At 47.2% G+C, this 17,450-nt stretch overlaps 1 long non-coding RNA gene across 1 annotated transcript; it reads right to left on the reverse strand.

Moving 5' to 3' along the window:
• Window positions 1-3,380: 3,380 nt before the first annotated feature.
• LOC135579165 (uncharacterized) lies at window positions 3,381-13,635 on the reverse strand. Its single transcript, XR_010471751.1, has 2 exons — window positions 4,202-13,635; window positions 3,381-3,505 (listed from the first exon to the last, which is right to left on the reverse strand). It is a non-coding gene; the product is annotated as an uncharacterized LOC135579165 (long non-coding RNA).
• Between the last annotated feature and the right edge of the window lie 3,815 nt (window positions 13,636-17,450).

Consider the following 17,450-nt stretch of genomic DNA (forward strand, 5'->3'; position numbering starts at 1 on the left):
TGAACCAGGAAGGCCACAGTAGTCTGAACATATATCCATTGCAAACTCCATTCCTTGCAGTTACTGCGTCAGGCCTTGTCCTTGCAAGACAAAATTGAAGCCGTTACACCAGTTCAAATAGATGCCCATCACAGCTGTGTTCCCGGAGCTCTACTCTCCCAGGTCACCAGCTTCATTTATCCCGCTTCAGCTCCCCAGCTCAGCTGTACGAACTGCTTGTTGCCCACCAAGGCATGGAGCACTTGTTAACACATCTACGCTCATGTGTAAGTTGTTCAGGTGCTCATGCATAAATTAATTGAGCACGTAGGCATGAATTATTTTGGATGTGACAGCACAAACTCACCAGGCACTCATGCATAGGTGAATTGGCTGCTCCTGCATGGACACAGAGCACCCAGCCATTTACAGGCAGCACAAGCAGAGGTTGCATGGCAGCCAGCCTTGCACAACTGACCAAATCAGCAGTGAGTCTCCCTTCCAGTTTGGCCTATTTGTCTTCTTTTGCCCCCTCCTCACAGTGCTGCATCTGCAAGCACAGCCCTGGCATCCCACAATCTGCATTTTAGATCATGCTGTTGGTGTTTCACCAGCTGCTTCTGGGCTTCAGAGCTCCTGTAACCCTCAAAGACTAATGAGACAAGGGGGGATTGAGATATCAGATCTTGGGCACTGTTTTCCATGGACACATGAAGTTAGTGAAAAACACCGTTCTTTTGTAGTCAAACACAGAGATTGGGCAACCCCAGGGCCAGCTCTGAATTCCTTTAGTCATGCCAGTTAGCACCTTCCTTGGCAGATGTCAGCACAGACACTTGTGGAGTCATGACATGTTCTCCTGTTGGAAGCACAGGAGCATTGAAACAATGCCAAGAAGCTGGAAGGGGATGAGAGATGGATCTGTTCATACTGGGCTGCACTGCCCATGCACCTCTTGCTTCTGGAATCTGTCCTCCAGGCTGGTCCACAGTCAACATTCCATCCAAGGGGCCTGACATCTGAGCCACTGTCAGCCTGACCCAAGGACACTGACCTTTGGTGGCTCCTCAGCTGCTAGTTGTCCAAGGACACAAATATTGGGGTTGGGATGAGTGGTGCTCAAGTCACCATGTGTCTTCAAAGGTGAGGAATTGTCTTGCTGACCCAGAGACGTCTCTGGTCCAGATTTGCTTGGTTTAGGAGGTTGAGGGACCTGGAGTCTTGGCCCACTAGCAGGAAGCTGGTGTCCTTCTAGAAGCACAAACCAGCCAAATTACAGCAAATAGTCATTGATACCAAGAAAAGTTAGGGCTGCAAGGGTGGGAACTGCTTGAGGCTTGGTCTACATCTTCTTGTGAGCTGTTCATGATGCTGAACACACTGTTCTGAGTGTTGTAAATCAATGCAATGCAACAGCTAATTCCCTTAAGCCCTCCAGGCTGAGCATGAACTAAGCCCTTCTCCAAAGGGCTGCATTCAGTTACCATTGTGACCAGTCATGAGGCACAGCCTCCAGATTTGCACCATTAGGAGACAATCAACCCACCCTATCACAGATACAAACACAGGGCCTGCATCTGAAAACAGGATTCTTTCGAAGACAGGATCACTGAGCACAGCAGGAACGTGAAATTATCACCATGGAGAAGCAGCCTTCAGCTCAAAGCATCCCAAAATAATTTCTTCTATGGCTTTGAAAACGGTTTACAGAAGCTATAAACACATCACATATATAAACACATCTCATGGTGGGGGGACTCTGTGTGAATACCCAGGGATAAATTCCTCAGCATCCCAATTGCTCAGCAAGTTGCACATCCTGATCTCAGCAACATCTACAAAACCTGCAGGCAGAGCATTCAGTTGTGTTCCTGCCTGATGCCACTGGCACCTTGTCTCTGGACTCACCCATTTCTACAAAGTGGAGTCAGTTTCTGAAAGCCACCCCCATGACCCTGCTGAGGAAAACCATTGACCAGCACCAGACAAGCCCTGAAGACCACCTGCTGCACCAGGACAGGATGTGGCCCATCCCTTGCCCCCAGCTACTGTGCCCTGCACAGAAGAGGCTCTCGCTGCCCAGGAATGGGCACTTGGAGAAAGTTGAGCATTAGAGATAGGTGAGTCAAAAATCAAGTGGTTTTTTTCGCCATATTTAAAGAAAACAACTCTAAAAGGGAGAGAAAAAGATATGGTAATAGAGGGAAGTCTGAGGGCAGGCAGGGATTTGCTTTCCATTGTAGAAGGCTGCAGGAGGGGATTGCTTTGCCTGAAGACAGGATTAGCTCGCATTTCAAGAGAAGGTGGTTAAGGGAACTAGTTGGTAGGAAAACTCGTGTGCTTCAAGCACGTACTGAAGTTCAGGAATTATTTTCATATGCCTTTGAAGTATTTCCTGCTTGACAAAGCCACAGCGTGCTCCAACAATAACCAGAGGAAGAGGTTGGTGCTGCCTTGTGTGGCATCCCTTCAAATGGCTTGGGAGAGCTCTGGAGGAAGGACTCAGAGGTTGCCAGAACAGGTATTTCTTGCTGCACTTTCTTCTTGAAGCAAGGAGACCTCTTCCTATGCACTGGTGCACACCAATATCTGGAGACCAGCCAGGCCTAGCAATATTCCATGCAGAAACAAGCATGCTATGTGTAAAGAACATGAAAGGGGCTTGCAAAGCAATGGTGGTGGCTATTTACTCAGAGGCCACCAAAAGCTAAAAAGTAATAGGGCTGTGAAAGTCAAAATTCACTAGATGGGAAGAGGAAAACTATGAAGAAATTTGGCCATTAAGGGAGGATTGAAGAGCCTTGTAATAAAAGACGAGACTTAAAAAATTGTCTGTGGCCCAGGCAGCTGGTCCCTGTGCAGGCTGGTGGGTCCTGAGGGGGCCTTGCTATTAATCCAACACTGAATTTAAAGCTCAAGCTGCTGGGCTGATCTCAGCTGCAATAGCAGGAAAGATGCTCCAGATCAGTTTCACAAGAAAAGTTATCACTCACAGCATTCTCGATGCTATCCATTATTTCACCATTCATTTTCATCCTTCCCTTTGTGAGAGAGGGGATTAAGATGTACTTTGCACTTGATCTTAGATCTTTATAGACCTTAAATAGATTTGTCCTGCCATGGGCTGTCCACATGTGCAATGGCAACTCTTCCATTCCTCCCGCCTTTGCTAAGGACTAATTTCAAATAAGCATTTCCAGAGGACAGTCTGCCTTTTGTCATTGATTTCAGAGGGTGTGTGAACATGTGCCCCCCCTTGTCAAAGAGCACAACCCCTGAACCACTCAAATGGGGATCCACGCAGCAGAACAAGCTTTAAAAAGTTTTTATAAGAGCTCTGGCAACAAAAGATGCATGTCAGAACACCAGATAAAACACTTAAATAGTGATCAGAGTTGAGCTGAGATTGCAGCTGCTGCAGTTTATTGCACTGGAAAGCAGCCACGTGTGGCTGGGTTGAAACTCCTCCACTGCAGAAAAACTCTCAGGATGCTCAGAGCCTCTTTTTTCTCCTCTTCCTCTGGTGCTGCAGGAAAAGAACCCACAACCCCCATCTCAGGCTTGGTTTAATTTTTTTGATGCAAAAAAACCCCACCATATTTTTGTTTTGGCTCAGGCATTTGTGTATGACTTGAAGCAAAGTTGTTTCACTCTGTTTCCAAGTCATTTAACCCCCAAAAACGAGCTTTTCTCCCATTTTCAGTTAGTATTGAAGTAACTTTTAAAAGCAAAGATAAATTCAAAATTAAAGATACTTTAAAATATTTTAAAATGTTTTAACTTTAATAATATGTTTTTTCAAAATTGTTTGATTATGGAAAACATCAATATAAGCCACCTAGCATGAAAAAGAAAGCAAAATGACACACTTACTTTGTTTTGGGATTTTTTACCCTTTGCATGAAAGCCATTTGCTAGCCATGGCCTTGTTATGCATGCAATTGTATTTCTTGAATACTGAATTTCACCCTGACTTAATTTTTTCCTGAAACTTTCATTGCAGCCAGCCTCTAACACGGCAGCTGCTCTGCCTGTATGGCACAAATGTCATGAAGAGGCATAAGGAGATTTTGGGGAGCCCTGCGCAGGTGGCTGGGGCTTTCCCCTGCTCCCCCAGCCAGCCAAGCCTGGGCATGTGCTCCTGCATGTGGCACTTGACTTTGCTGCTTTCTCAGAGCAAGAAGAAAGATGTATAGGAAACCAGATGAAAATACACACTTACCATAGCGTCACCTTTGTATCTCTGCATATACAGCCCCAAAAAGATGCTTTGAGTTGCTCTGATGGAGGCGAGGGTCCCCTTTCCCCCAGACTGAAGAGGGATCATTGAAAAATAGAGCAAGATTTCAATGTGTGCAAGACAGATACAGTCAAGAAAGCATCTGCAAGGCAGATTTCCTTGTGCTTTCCTTGTCCCAAGGGGCAAAACCAAGCCAATTAATGCTGAAGGGAATTCATGAAAGCTGCATGCCTGGTACCCCAGGAAACCTCTGCAGCTGCCTAGCTGCTCCCACCAGACCATGGCAATCCCATAAAGGCTAGGTAATACAATAACATTATTCCCTCAGGCTCCAGTTCAGGAATGCACTTAAGCACTTGTTAAACCTTAGGTGTATACTTAAATCCCTGGGGTTTTATTCCCTTAAGCCCCATACACTTTCTCTGCCTGCTGAGCTGGGATGTTCATGCACAGGGTGAGAAAATGTTGTTTCAACCAGCTTATACCTCTGATACGGAATCAATAGCTCTTCGATGTGAAAGGGAGCAAAGTAGGTTCAGCTCAATACTTCCACTTACACAACCCATCAAGCAAGCTCAGACCACAAACTACTGCCCAGACAGATGCTACATTATTTATTAGAGCAGGCTACTGATATTAGGCACAGGGTGAAGAAGAAGAAGGGGGAGTAGATGGCAAAGAAGATAAAAATTTAATATTTATTAACCTCCAGAACAAAAGGACACGAGAAGTAGGGAGCAAACAGGGCATCAGGAGAATTCATGCCTACAGGAAAGGCATCAGTGCTTTCCTACTTCTTAGTAAAGGAAGAAAACCCCTCAGTACATCACATTATGCAGCATTTCCCCACCCAGAGATGCTGGGACTCCTTGAGAGACAAGCAGGTCCCTGAGCACTGTTGGATCAGTGCCCAAATTTGCCAAGCACTGGGCTGCAAGGCGCTCGTGAGCAGCTAGGGATTTTTTGCTGCATTTTCAGATGTAATGGCAGGATGGGAGGTGAAAACCCTGCTAAGGCCATTCAAAGACTAAGCCAACAGTGAAGGGTTCTTTGGCATGCCTCACTCATACTGTGGTTACTGGAGCATCTAAATCCCAGCCCACACAGGCAGCTGAAGCACTTCATGGGGACCCTGGAGGCAGCAGCCTGTCCCTGAGGCACTGCAGCAAGTTGGTACCCAGCGAGCCCCATTCATGGCACTGCCAACTCTTAGCTTAGACACCCGAAAAACAGCTCCCAGGAACAGCTGTGGCAGAGGTGATCCACAAGAGAGGGGTGTGAGACGCCTGCAACACCAAGGTGCTGCAAGGTGACAGGTAGTAATGCAATAGCAAATATTCTTAGACTTACAATAATAACATAATATTATAATATATAAAAGCATAATATATAGTTAAATATTATATACTAATATATGTACTGATATATTATTACTAACAGTATATAATTATTATTATAGCTGGCTGAAATATTCAATAGGGGGAACAAATTCTTTGTCTCAGCAGAGAATTCGCTAATTTTTCTTGAACACAGCGGCTGCTGTTGCCAACCTGCTGCCACTGTTGCTGCAGGGCTGGGCTTTTCTGTGCTGCAGACTGGCTGGAGGAGGGCTGGGGGAGAAGCTGGGGGCTGCAATGGGTGCTGCCTCCTCACAGCAGCTGTGGGGACACAGCCAGGGTGCAGCACAACTGTGGTTCATCTGACTGGTGGGCTTGAGAAATACGCCACTGGAGTGGAGGCAAGGACAAAAAAAATAGGAGTACAGGGAAAAAGTAGCACCGGGAGGTCTTGGTTTACAGTTTCAAGCAGCTTCAGAGTAGATGGAAATAACTGGAGGGGCCTGTTTCTAAACAACTTTGTGCAGCTTTTTTTCTTGCATCAATGCAAACCAGATTGAGTTGGACCAGGCGAAGCTGGAGGAGGTGATGGGGAGCTGTGCTCTTGCTGCAGTCCAGGCTTGGTTGAGCAGGGAAAAGCCTTGAGGGCTGATGAATGAATTAACCACTGAGGGCTGATGAATTAAACACTGAGGGCTGGAAACTGGGGCAGTTTCCCAGCTCTGTTGCAGGCGTGAAGACCAGCAGAGAAGAGAGAGGACCATGGACCTCACTTGCTCTCTTGACCCAGGCAGCTGTCTGGACACAAGCAGTCTCAGCACAGCCAGTGAGGGCAAGCACTTGGTGTAATTTATTTTTTTTAGGAGACCAAGCTGAAGTCCTGCTTCCCCCAGGGCTGACAGCTCCCCCAGAGTGCTCCTGCAAGCAGTGATGGGTCCTCTGCCTCTTCCCACAACTACAAGCCTCCTTTGGACAATGTTTCTGATGACTTCTTCAGGTCACATTGAATTTGTTCACATCCATTTCTTTTCACACAACAGTTTGCTCACCCTCCTTCTTTCTCTGTATATTTCTCTTCTCCCCAGTAAAGTTCCTGCCCCAAAAGCCCAAATGCAATGGTCTAATCCTGCTGATGGTTGACTGAAGGATGGTGTTCATGCCACCCCACCTGCAGCATCAACCACCCAGGTCCCTAAATCTGCCTTGTGGGATCATATCATCTCAACATGAACACATGGTCTTGTCACTGCTGTCCTCCTTCTTCCTTCTGTCCATTACAATGACATCACCTCCTCCTACATCAGGGTCCCATGGCTATCATGTCCCCTTGGACATGCACAGCTCATCTTCTTTGCAGCCTCTTCAGCTACCTTTTATTTATTTATCTTTCCAACCCTGCTGGGTAAAATAATGAGTGCTCTCCACCCAGCTGGCATTGTATAGTTGTGGATAACACTGTTTCACATTCTGAACCCTTTTCCCAAAGGTGTCATCCCAAAAATCCACATGTTGTGGCAGAAGCAGGAGGAGGAGATAGGACATGTGTTTGAGAGTAGAAACAGCCAACTGGAATCGTGAGCAGATGGGTCGGTAGGAAGGGATGGGGAACAGGGATGGTGCAGCCTTGAGCGTGCTCTGGCTGGGACCGCCTTCTCCTCTGTCCACCAAAGCAGAGCCTCACCCCAGATACACATTCCGTACCCAGGGCTGGTCATCACAAACCAGCTGTGCAGGAGGACTCACATCCACTGCATCCTTTAACCAAGGTAGTTCCCTTTTGGGTACTGGAGGTACTTGCCCCGGGTGCTCTCTCTCCTCACCTGGACTTGTACCAGGGCAGCAGAAGCTGGCACTGCTGCTGCAGAGACACCCAGGCACGATCAAAGCCCTGCAGCATGGAGTTATCTCTGTGCACATTAAGGGCAAGACAAACCTATTGCATTGGCGCAGTGAATGCAAATTTTGGGGCTTTAATTAGCTGAGCAGGGAAATGCTGGTCTATCTTTAAAGTAATCTATGTATGTTCAAAGGGGAAAACAAAGGCTTTGAAATCAGAGGCTCAGAATAAGAGAAAAGAGACCTCAGAACCATTGCATTACTTATTGGCATTGTATTGAACATGAACTATTTTTTGTCATTCCTCTAAATATCACATCTTGAAGGCATCAGGGCTCACGTTCACGGAAGTCTCCAGCTTCCAACCGCATTAGGAATTGCAGAGCAGGTAGACAGGGATGGAGCAACATTTCTCAAGGGAAAACTTCTGAGATCTACTGGACTGCTGCCTCCATCAGCTCCTGAGCCCATGTGTCCTGTATGGCCCATGGTGTGAGCTGTGACATGCAGCAAGCAGGCGTGAGGCTGTCCCTCGAGTGTCACAAGTGACACGCAAGTGCCTCAGGAAAAGCCTTCATCCTTGTTTTGTCACCTCCTCAGGGCTGGGCTTTTTTTTAGTGTAATAGCTCATTTATTCATGTGTTCCTCATACATTTATTAGTGACTAAGGAATCGATTGTTCCATCCACCATAATTAAACATATCAAATTAAATCTTGGCTGTTATTACAGATGAGAAATAACTATATTAAGATCTATGCCCAACAAGAAGCACACTTGAAACTGAAAGCTGCACTGCAGAGAAACTCAGGAGATCAAAGGTTTTTCTACCTTCCTTGAAGCTGTGCTTGAAACAAACAACAATTTTTTTCCAAATCCTGCATTTTATTTGAAGCTCAATGGGATCTGATGTCTTGCCTGTTTATTTTCAGTTGCCAGTGGTTTGTCTGCCACCAAAAGAACTCTTTTCTTAACCCCTTCTTCACAACACCTCTTGAGAGATGGGAGCTGTATGTATCCTGAGGCCAGAGCCTTGCAGCACCATGGGCTCATCCTGCCTAGGACAGCCCTCAAGTCTTTAATGCAAAATCACATGCTGCATTTTGAGGATGTGCTTTGAGCTTTTATCACCGCAACGTCTTGTTGCTGTCGCTGAGACAAATTTCCTCTGCTTGCGAGGATCTGCCAGAGAGAGCCCGGCACTTGCTGTAAGCTTGTACAGTGCCCAGGGTTTGATTTTTAGCACCAAGTCCCATTTTGGGCAGAACCCATTAAAATCATCACATGATAGCATATAAATCTCCATCTGCCATGTCACGCAGTGAGTGACGTTTCCTGACAGTGTGTTCCATCATGACAGGACTTATTTATAAAACGGTGATTTAAAGTCGTAAAGAGCATGAGGGATGGGCACGTGGCTGAAATCACCTCTACCCCCCATACCCAAAGATTTTTACTCTTTTATTCTACCTGTCTCAGGAGGGACCTCACCAATCACTGTTTTGCAGGGTTTCAAGTCCAGGGAAACATCCGCCTCAGCCTTCCTTTTTAGTTGCAAAGGCTTCTTTTAAGAGTTACAGCTTCCCTGGTGTCTACCTGCTGGCATGGTCTTGCTGTCCCCATTAAGTTGGGACACTCCTTGCCCGATTTCAGCAAGCTGCAGCAGAGGGTAGTGCTCTTGAAGATAGTTATTAAGGCTCTGCAGGTTTTCACAGATACTGGTGGGTGGCTATTAAATTAAAAAATAACCATACTGGTAGCTCTGCTGGAGGAAAGGCTGTAGGTTAGCCCAGCCCATATCAGGCATCAGAGAATCCACATGAGAGAGATGCTGAAAACCAGGTTTTTAGGTACACTGAGCAGCTGGCTACTGAAAAGCATCTCAAGCTCAGATTTACATTTCTACTCCATTTTCTTACCAAAAGGGCTAATACAAATGATGAAGGATAAATAGAGGACAAAATGCAATTTCACCCTGATGCATCGTGTTTCTCTGGCATTTTCTTCCAGGTCCTTCTCTCATCTTTTGATTTCTTCTTCTCCTCCTCCTATTACTACTATCATTTATTTCTGCTTCAGATGCAAACCAAACTCCAGCAACACTGTATCCACGGCATGGCCTCCAGATGCCCTCGTTGAGCAGAGGTGTGGTGCAAAAGTGATGGGATTATAAAAAAAGATGAAAAAAGGAAGGGTTTCCCCATTTCCCCATCAGCTATAGAAGGGCAAATCTTGGGGCCAGCCCCCTGAGGTCTGCCTGGGACAGCTGCCCCCTGAAACAGGGATTTGGTGCATGCCAGTAGGAATAATTTTATATGAAGAAGATATAAGAAAGGGAAGCAATACATGTAAGTTTCCTCCTGTGCAAGGGAATGGCGTGAGTCACAGAGCACTCATCCAGACAACTAAAAATGAGGAGGAGCTGCATATGTGGGTCCCAGCCCTGTCTAGACTCCATAAATGTTCACAAAATGAGGATAACAGGCAAAGGAGGTGAAAGGGACAGGCTCCTCTCCCTGTAAGCATTCCAGTAATTAAGCAGAGATGTCATTAAGCCGTGGTGTTGTGGCACCTCAAAGCTGCGTAAGTGCCTGTGCCTTGTGTTGACCTGCCCAGGTGGGAAGCAGCACTTCTCCAGCAACATCCACACTGCCTGTCCCTTCAGTCTCCACAGGACACAGCTAAAAGGTTTCCTTGATTATATATTAAATGCAGAAGAGACCAAATAACACCACTGGTATGGCCCAAGGTGCTGCACAAGAGACAACCGCCCAAGTACACACCAAGGTCCCATGAATTTCTGTGCAAGTGCTCAAGTGCCCAGATTCCTGCATAAAGCTCAGCCCTCTTGTTTTGAAAAGACAGCAATTTCATGCACCTCAGCAAAAAGAAGTAAAACTGATTGACAAGAGGGAAGGAAAACAAATTAATCAGGATTCAGAGGGCTAAACTCTTTGAACATCATGTATAAGTCTGACAGTGTCTCCTGAAAGGTTTGCATGGAAGTTCCATCTGCTACCAGGAGGTTTTTCTGGAGGAGACCTAGAAAAAGAATGAAACCTGCTGCCTTCACATTTTTGCCTAAAATCAAAGAAAATGTTGAGAGCAGCCCAGTCAATGTGGTAGCAAGACTGGCCAAGGCAGAAGCTGAGGCAAGGGTGCCCTAGTGGCCCCCACAAACCTGTACCAGCCATTTCAGGACAGCCTGGGGTATATGGAGAAGAGGTAATGTAATATGTCCAGCCCATTTAAGAGTTTTTGTCAACTAAATAAATGAGAAAATTACGCTTTTCAACTCCATCAAAACACACTTGTTGCTCTCTTAGCAGATTCCTGTTAACCTCTGGGATACAGAAATCAAATAGTCTAGTTTAAAAGAAAAATCAAGCAAATATTTTGCTGGTTTGTAACATGACAGACATTCCCGCAATTACCTGACTTCAAACAGGCATCTTAATGAGCAGGAGCAGAAAACATCCAACCTAAAGAGGTGAGCAGCCTTTACCATAAGTCATTACTGACCAGTGAGATTCACTGTGCCCTTAATAAAAACTTGAGGGCAAGCTTAGTGTATGACTGCTTACATAAAGACTCCTATTGCTGCTTCAAATCATGGTGCAATTTAAAAATCAATCATTTTTCTTAGAAAAACCAGTCAGGTCTGGACGTCAAGGCTGTATATCTATGCTGCCATAAGACTTCCTCTGCGTAAAACAGGGAGCCCTTTTGACCCAAGGAACTTTGCTTCCAACAGAGGAAATCAAGAAGGAACAAAGTTCACTGGGATCAAAACAAATCTTTGCACAAGAGCAAACTTGCATACGCATGCCTTTGCACTGGAAAGGGATGTACAGCCCTGCTAGCCCAGTGCAGCAAAGGCAGATGGGTGTTGGGGTCTGAAAGCACAGCCATAGCTGCTGCCTGAGAAAACGAAGGGCTCGTTTCCTAAAGCGCTTAGTCATTTCTAATGACTTCTGCATCAGCTGCAGGTTTAGGAGTGACTCATCCATGTGGGGCTGGGGAAAGACTAAGGAGAATGGCAGGGCAGCTAACAATCTCAATTTTTGCTGGCTAAATTAATTTGGCTCTTAAGTAGCATCCAGCAGTACTCAATAATTTTGTACCCTCGAAGTCCCTTCCTTTCCTATAGCCCCATGCCTTTTTGCTTTCTGCTCTGCTGGCTGGCGTGGTGGGAAGGAGATAGGAACACATCCTGGTTTCACCTTCCCCAAACTTATTGCTTGAAGTGATAAGACATAACGATGCAGCAGCATGGCAGATGACAGGGGAAGAAGCCAGCAAATACTCATGCTGGTTCCTCTTTGCTCTGATGTTGTGTTGTTGCACTAGACATGAAAGGATGTCACTATAAGCAGCCATGGGACCTGCCCAAATGGAACAGTTGATTCAAAAAGATTTTCACCACGACTTCAGATTTACTCTGTTTTGAGGTTGTCTCCAGGCAGAAGAAAGTGGGCACGGCATGGCAATTTGATGCAAATCATTAGTGTAGCCCCAACCACAGTATAGCTGTGGTGCTTTTGAACACCAGCAGCTTGTGGGAGTAGAGGGTGCTATTGTGGTTGGTTGTTTTTGTAAGATACTGTGGACTATTTTGGGGAAGCTGCCTTGGTTCCTGCTGCCTTCAGCCAGCTGCAAAGCTTTTCTATGAGCTTTAGTTTCTACCACCCTCATGTTTGGGTCACTGAAGCCACCACTTTGGTGCTTGGGTCAGCATCTCTGCTGGCATCCTTGTATCCATAGCTGGCCAGGCAGGTGTCAGAGGGATGATGTACTGGGGAGAAAGAGGTTTGGGGAGGGCGGAAACCAAGATGTTCTCATCTCTCCTTCCCACCCTGCTGGCCAACAGAGAGAAAAACAAAAAGGCACGGGGCTGTGGGAAGGGATTTTGAGGGTATGTGTTGCATTTGCTCTGATTTCCCATGATGGCTGGAACTGGATGAAGAGCAAAATGCCACTGCCTGATGCACCATGGAGAGAGGAACACCCACCTGCCATTTCAAATGAGAGCAGAATTTTGGGAAGCAGAAAAAATGTGCGGCATATCTGCGTGTCTGTCTGGCATTAACAAGTGTCTGGAGGCAGTGACTTGTGACCGAATGGTAGCAGAGCCCTAAACAAAATTGGAGGGATAGGGGGAGCAGCCCTTTTTATTGGCACTGGCCTCTACATTCCCCGCTTTCAAAGCAGAGAGTTGGGCAGTTGCCATCGCTGGGTCTGCAGGAAAGCATCTTGGTGCCACTTGGCATGGAGGGTGGGCAGCGCGTTCATCCCTGGGGAGTCCTGGAAGGAGACCGGCTCTTCTTGTCGAGCTTTTAATTTTGCTTCCTTTAAAAGCTGGGTGGGGGGAGGGGGGACCAGGACAACTCAGTCTGAAGTGAAAAAAAAAAAGGGCAAGTTAAAGATGTGGAGTGCTTGGCAGAGACCCAAAGCACAAGAGCCCAGAGACCGTGAGAAAAATGTCAGTTTACTGTCCAACTGGATGGAAATCAGATGTTGCGCTGGGACTTCACAGAACTTGTAAATGAGTAAAGAACCAGGCAGGAAAGGAGGGAAGATTCAGCTGGGCTGGAGGAGGCAATCCAGCAGGGCCTTGATCCTGATATGGTTAATATCCATGGGACTTATTCCTATAGGCAGCAGTGAGCCTCTTATCACAGTGTAAATCTTTCACTGACAGCTAAACCAGATCTCCTGAGAAAGGAGGACTGCAGACTTCAGGGCTTTGATGCTGTAAGTAGTTGAGGGAGTAGAAGAGGAGGTGTGAGGATGAGGAAGAAAGTAATTGCAAGCCTAGCTGGAAGCTACTGAGGGCAAAGCCTGACTGGTAAGGACAGCCACTCCTGTGGTACTTAGTGGCACTAAGCAGCATCTGTTGCTATTCCCAGTTCACCCAGTGGCTGCTCAGGTGCATGGCCTGGGGATGCCAGTGTACCCACTGGGGATAGATGATCCCACAACCCAGAGTGCCAGGAGGGGGACAGACGTGGCAGAAGAGATGGGACTCTGCGTGGGGATGACCTGTAGCAACATGAGCACACAGATGCCTTCAGAGCTTGGGTGACTTTTGCCATTCAATGTGCAATCAGACCACAGTACACACAGTAAGATTAATGGAAGAAGTTTGTGCCTGTGCTTTTGTTATACACATGCACACACAAGTCCTGCTCTGGCAATTTTACTTGGGATACCACTAGATCCAGCACCTCCCATGGGACCTCTTGTTTGCACCCACCTGGTAAAAGATGAAACCAATACAAGAAGCAGCAGGGACAGCTAAATAAGTCTTTGTAAGCCCTGTCTCAATCATGCTAAATAGGAGAATGCTTTGTGACTTCTGCTTGAAACTGCTCACAATTGCTGAACACACAGATAGGACCTGCCTCACACCTGCACCTGCGTAGCAGCTTAAGTAGACCACAATAACCCATTGCTGGACTAAGTGAGCAGCTCAGGGGTGGGCAGTGGTTGGAAACACAGCGTTCCGGGCATCCTTTTTCCATGCACTGTGCTCTGCCTGCCAGGCAGGGACAAAAGGCTGGTCCTTGCCATTTCCCAGCAGCTCGCTGTGGGAAGCTCATTCTTGCTTGCCCTGGGCTGGTGTTCAGTATGGGCTGGGAACACAGCCACTGCACTGGGGTCTGCAGGGCTCCTTTCTGTAAGAAAACAAATCTGTGCTCCTTCCACAGGAGCACTGCGGGTCTCCCTAATAGCCAGCCATGGACCAGGGCCCTGCTGTGTGAGGAGTTATAAATACCAATAAAGATGGCCACTTCCCCCAAAATACTCTGAGTCCCACTCCAGCATGAGATGGGGACCACATCTGCTTGCTGGAGGGTTTTCCATGTCAATTGCTGTAGTCTGAGGGCCCAGGATGTTCTGAGTGCTCTACCCACAGGTATGAGGCAGTGAGGAAGGGGGGCATGGATGGGGCAGAGCTTGACTGACATCCATACTGATAAATAAGAATATTCCATCCCATTAGCATCATGCTTTATATTTAAGGAGAGTCGGGATCTTCTGGCTGGCTTTTTCTCGGATCCAGGACAGCGACCTGTTCATGGGAGTTCTGTTCAGGACTTTCTTTAGTTTGGCCTTTTCCCATCCTGCCATTTTGCAGAGACCTCTGGGCTTTTCTGCCTTTTTCTCTTGTCTCTCCTCGGGATCAGATGTTGGGACCAGGTGCGGCTTCCTGGGACTGGCTGCTCAGTGTAGACAGAGTTTGTGAGGAATAGCACTGAGTATCTTTTTATTTTATATTCTGTTTCCATTATATATGTATTAGTAGTAATAGCAGTATATTAGTGTTGTTATTTTACTAAACTGTGTCTAGCTCAACCTGAGTTTCTGCCTTCCTTTTCTGTTTTCTCCCCTATTTGGGGATGAGAAGGAGGCAGTGAGCAAGCAGCTACTGTGGTTATATTGCTAGCTTGGGTTAAACCATGACAAGTATGCTGCTGCGTCCAGGACCAGAAGCTCATGGAGCAGAACAAAGCTTTGGGCTTGGGAGCTGAGCTAAGTGGCCAGTGAGCAAAGAAAAAGAGCATTTCTTGGGTTATTTCAGTGCCATTGAGCTCCATGACCAGCATGATCAGATGTCGTGCATGGGACAGAGCTGGCCGGCCTCTGCAGAGGTTTGCTTTCATCTATGCTTGGGGCTGCAGGAACCAGAAAGCTTCAATGTCACCCCACTACCTTCAAAACAGGAGAAATTCCTTTTACCTCCTCATCGCTGGAGGTTAGGATTTTGGAGGCCCATTGACACACAGGCCAGAGAAAGAGGTGAGTGAGCAGAGCTCCTGAATGCACAAGGCTCCCCTGGGCCTGGTTGAATCTGGGGGGCTTTGCACCCCAGCAGCTCCCAGTGGGTTGCTGAAGATGCTGCAACCAACATGACTGGCTTTTGGGGCCAGGGCAGAGAGTGCAGTGCCCTTGGAGGCCATCATGGGAAGAGGCTTTCCTGTGCAAGGGAGTTGTCCACCCCACAGAAGACTTTACCCCTTCTTCAGTGAGGTCTAAAGGAGAGAGATTCTGCAGGTGGGTGAAGGGCACTTGGGGAGGCAGGACCATGCAGAAATGTTCAGAAAGGGCAAGCAAAACCAGAGCTATGGCTGGTGAGTCTTTCATACTGCCTTAAAAAAGACCCAAACCAACAAAACTCCCACAAAACCTACATCTGGACACTCACACAGCGTCTTTGTGGCCTCAGGAGACTTTGGCCAGGGATGACTGGAATCGGGGCTCCCTCTAGAGGGTTTTGCACAGCCAGCAAATGGGCAAGGCATGGCCTTGGGGAGGGGATGGGGCCACAGAATCATAGGTGTAGGTTGGAAAAGACCTTTAAGATCATCAAGTCCAACGTTTAACCTAACTCTAACAAGTCCACCACTGAACCATGTCCCTGAGCACCATGTCTACATGTCTTTTAAATACCACCAGTTACGGTGACTCAACCACTACCCTGGACAGCCAGTTCCAACGCTTGATATGCCTTTTGGTGAAGAAATTTTCCTGATATCCTACCTAAACCTCCTCTGGTGCAACTTGAGGCCATTTCCTCCATGGCTTGTTACTTGGATGGGATCCCAGGGCGCAGTCTTTCCTTCTCCTGAGGTCCTGCTTTGCATGGGATGGTGTTAAGAGCACCCTCAAATTGCCCTGAGACAATGTGAGCCTCTTCAGCTCTGCCAAGGGGGATAGCAGGGGCAGACACTCAGTATGTCCCTACCCTGGACTGAGCCTTGGCTTTAGCCAGCAGAGTGACCAGCTGCTGAAGGCTGGAGCTGCAGGTCTGCGCTTTGGGAAGGCTGCAGCATTGACAGCGCTGGTGCTGTGGTGCTTCTGGTCAGCTGGAGATAGGAAAACCCTTGAGATGAAGTATCTGGTGGCCACACACCACTTGGGCATGCAAGAAGGTTGTTTACATTGACTGCTTAAGCCAAATAGGATTTGAGGACAGCAGTGTTGGAAGTGACTTTGTTTCGTTCTTGCAGGCAGAGCTGAATCCATGCTTGGAGATCCTATCGAGGGGGTGGAATGATTTAGGGCCAAGAACCATGTCCTGAGGTCAGAGCAGCGGGACTAAAGCTGGGAGATGCTTAAAGGCAACTAGCCCACACCTTCAGGGCAGGAAGGCTTAGATGAGCAACGGAAGTCAGAGCAGGGACTACCATGAGGAGACACATCTCACCATGAAGCTCCTTGTTTCAGATACCAGCATAAACTCACCATCAGAGTGGTCCTGTGCTGCTGTAAAGGAGCAGCCTTGGAGAATTACCCAGCCACCAACCTGCAGCGCAGCTCGTCACCAGCCAGACTGCTCCTGGCTGGGAGTCGTGGCAGTGATTTGCCATTGCTGACTTGTCTTCAGACATCTATGGCTGATCTTGTGTCGAAAGGCATTTTCACTTTCTAATAAACCTGCTTGACGGCCCTCAGAGGTATTTTGTCATAAAGGTCAATCGTAAAGCTTAAGTTTCGTTGCTAATAACTTCATTACAGCACAGACTGTGCAAAGCAATGAGACGCTTCAAACATGCCTATAAAAAAAGAAAAAGTCACGTTAACTCATCCTTGAGGTTTTAATTAGAGTGACTGTAGGTGGCAGGTGAGCAAGTCTGCAGGATCTCACAGCCTTTGAGAAGGAATCTTGGCTCTCCAGCTGCTCAGGCCAAAGTTGCAGGTAGAGAGAGGTCACACATCAAAAAAGAGCACCAGGAAAGAGGGTTTGGGTGCCTTTAAGGTCTCTCAGAACAAAGCTTGCCGAACAATTTGAGGTCCAAACACATGAAGTAGGAGGACAACCGAAATTCTCCCCAGGCCCTTTCACAAAGGACTCTACTAAGCAATGGCACAGCCAGAGAGGACAGTGTCTGTTTGAAAAATGAGCAAAACTTTGAGTTGTTCGTCTGTGTACAAGTCCCAGCTGCCCTGTTTGTTCTGGGAGGCACAGGAGCAAGCTAGAAAAAGAAGACTCACAAGAAGTTGTGTACCCTTCTGATTTCCACCTGCTCTGCTGCTGGTACCAGTTTGTCCCAT

This window comes from Columba livia, chromosome 3, assembly GCF_036013475.1.
Source record: "Columba livia isolate bColLiv1 breed racing homer chromosome 3, bColLiv1.pat.W.v2, whole genome shotgun sequence".
NCBI classification, from domain to species: domain Eukaryota; kingdom Metazoa; phylum Chordata; class Aves; order Columbiformes; family Columbidae; genus Columba; species Columba livia.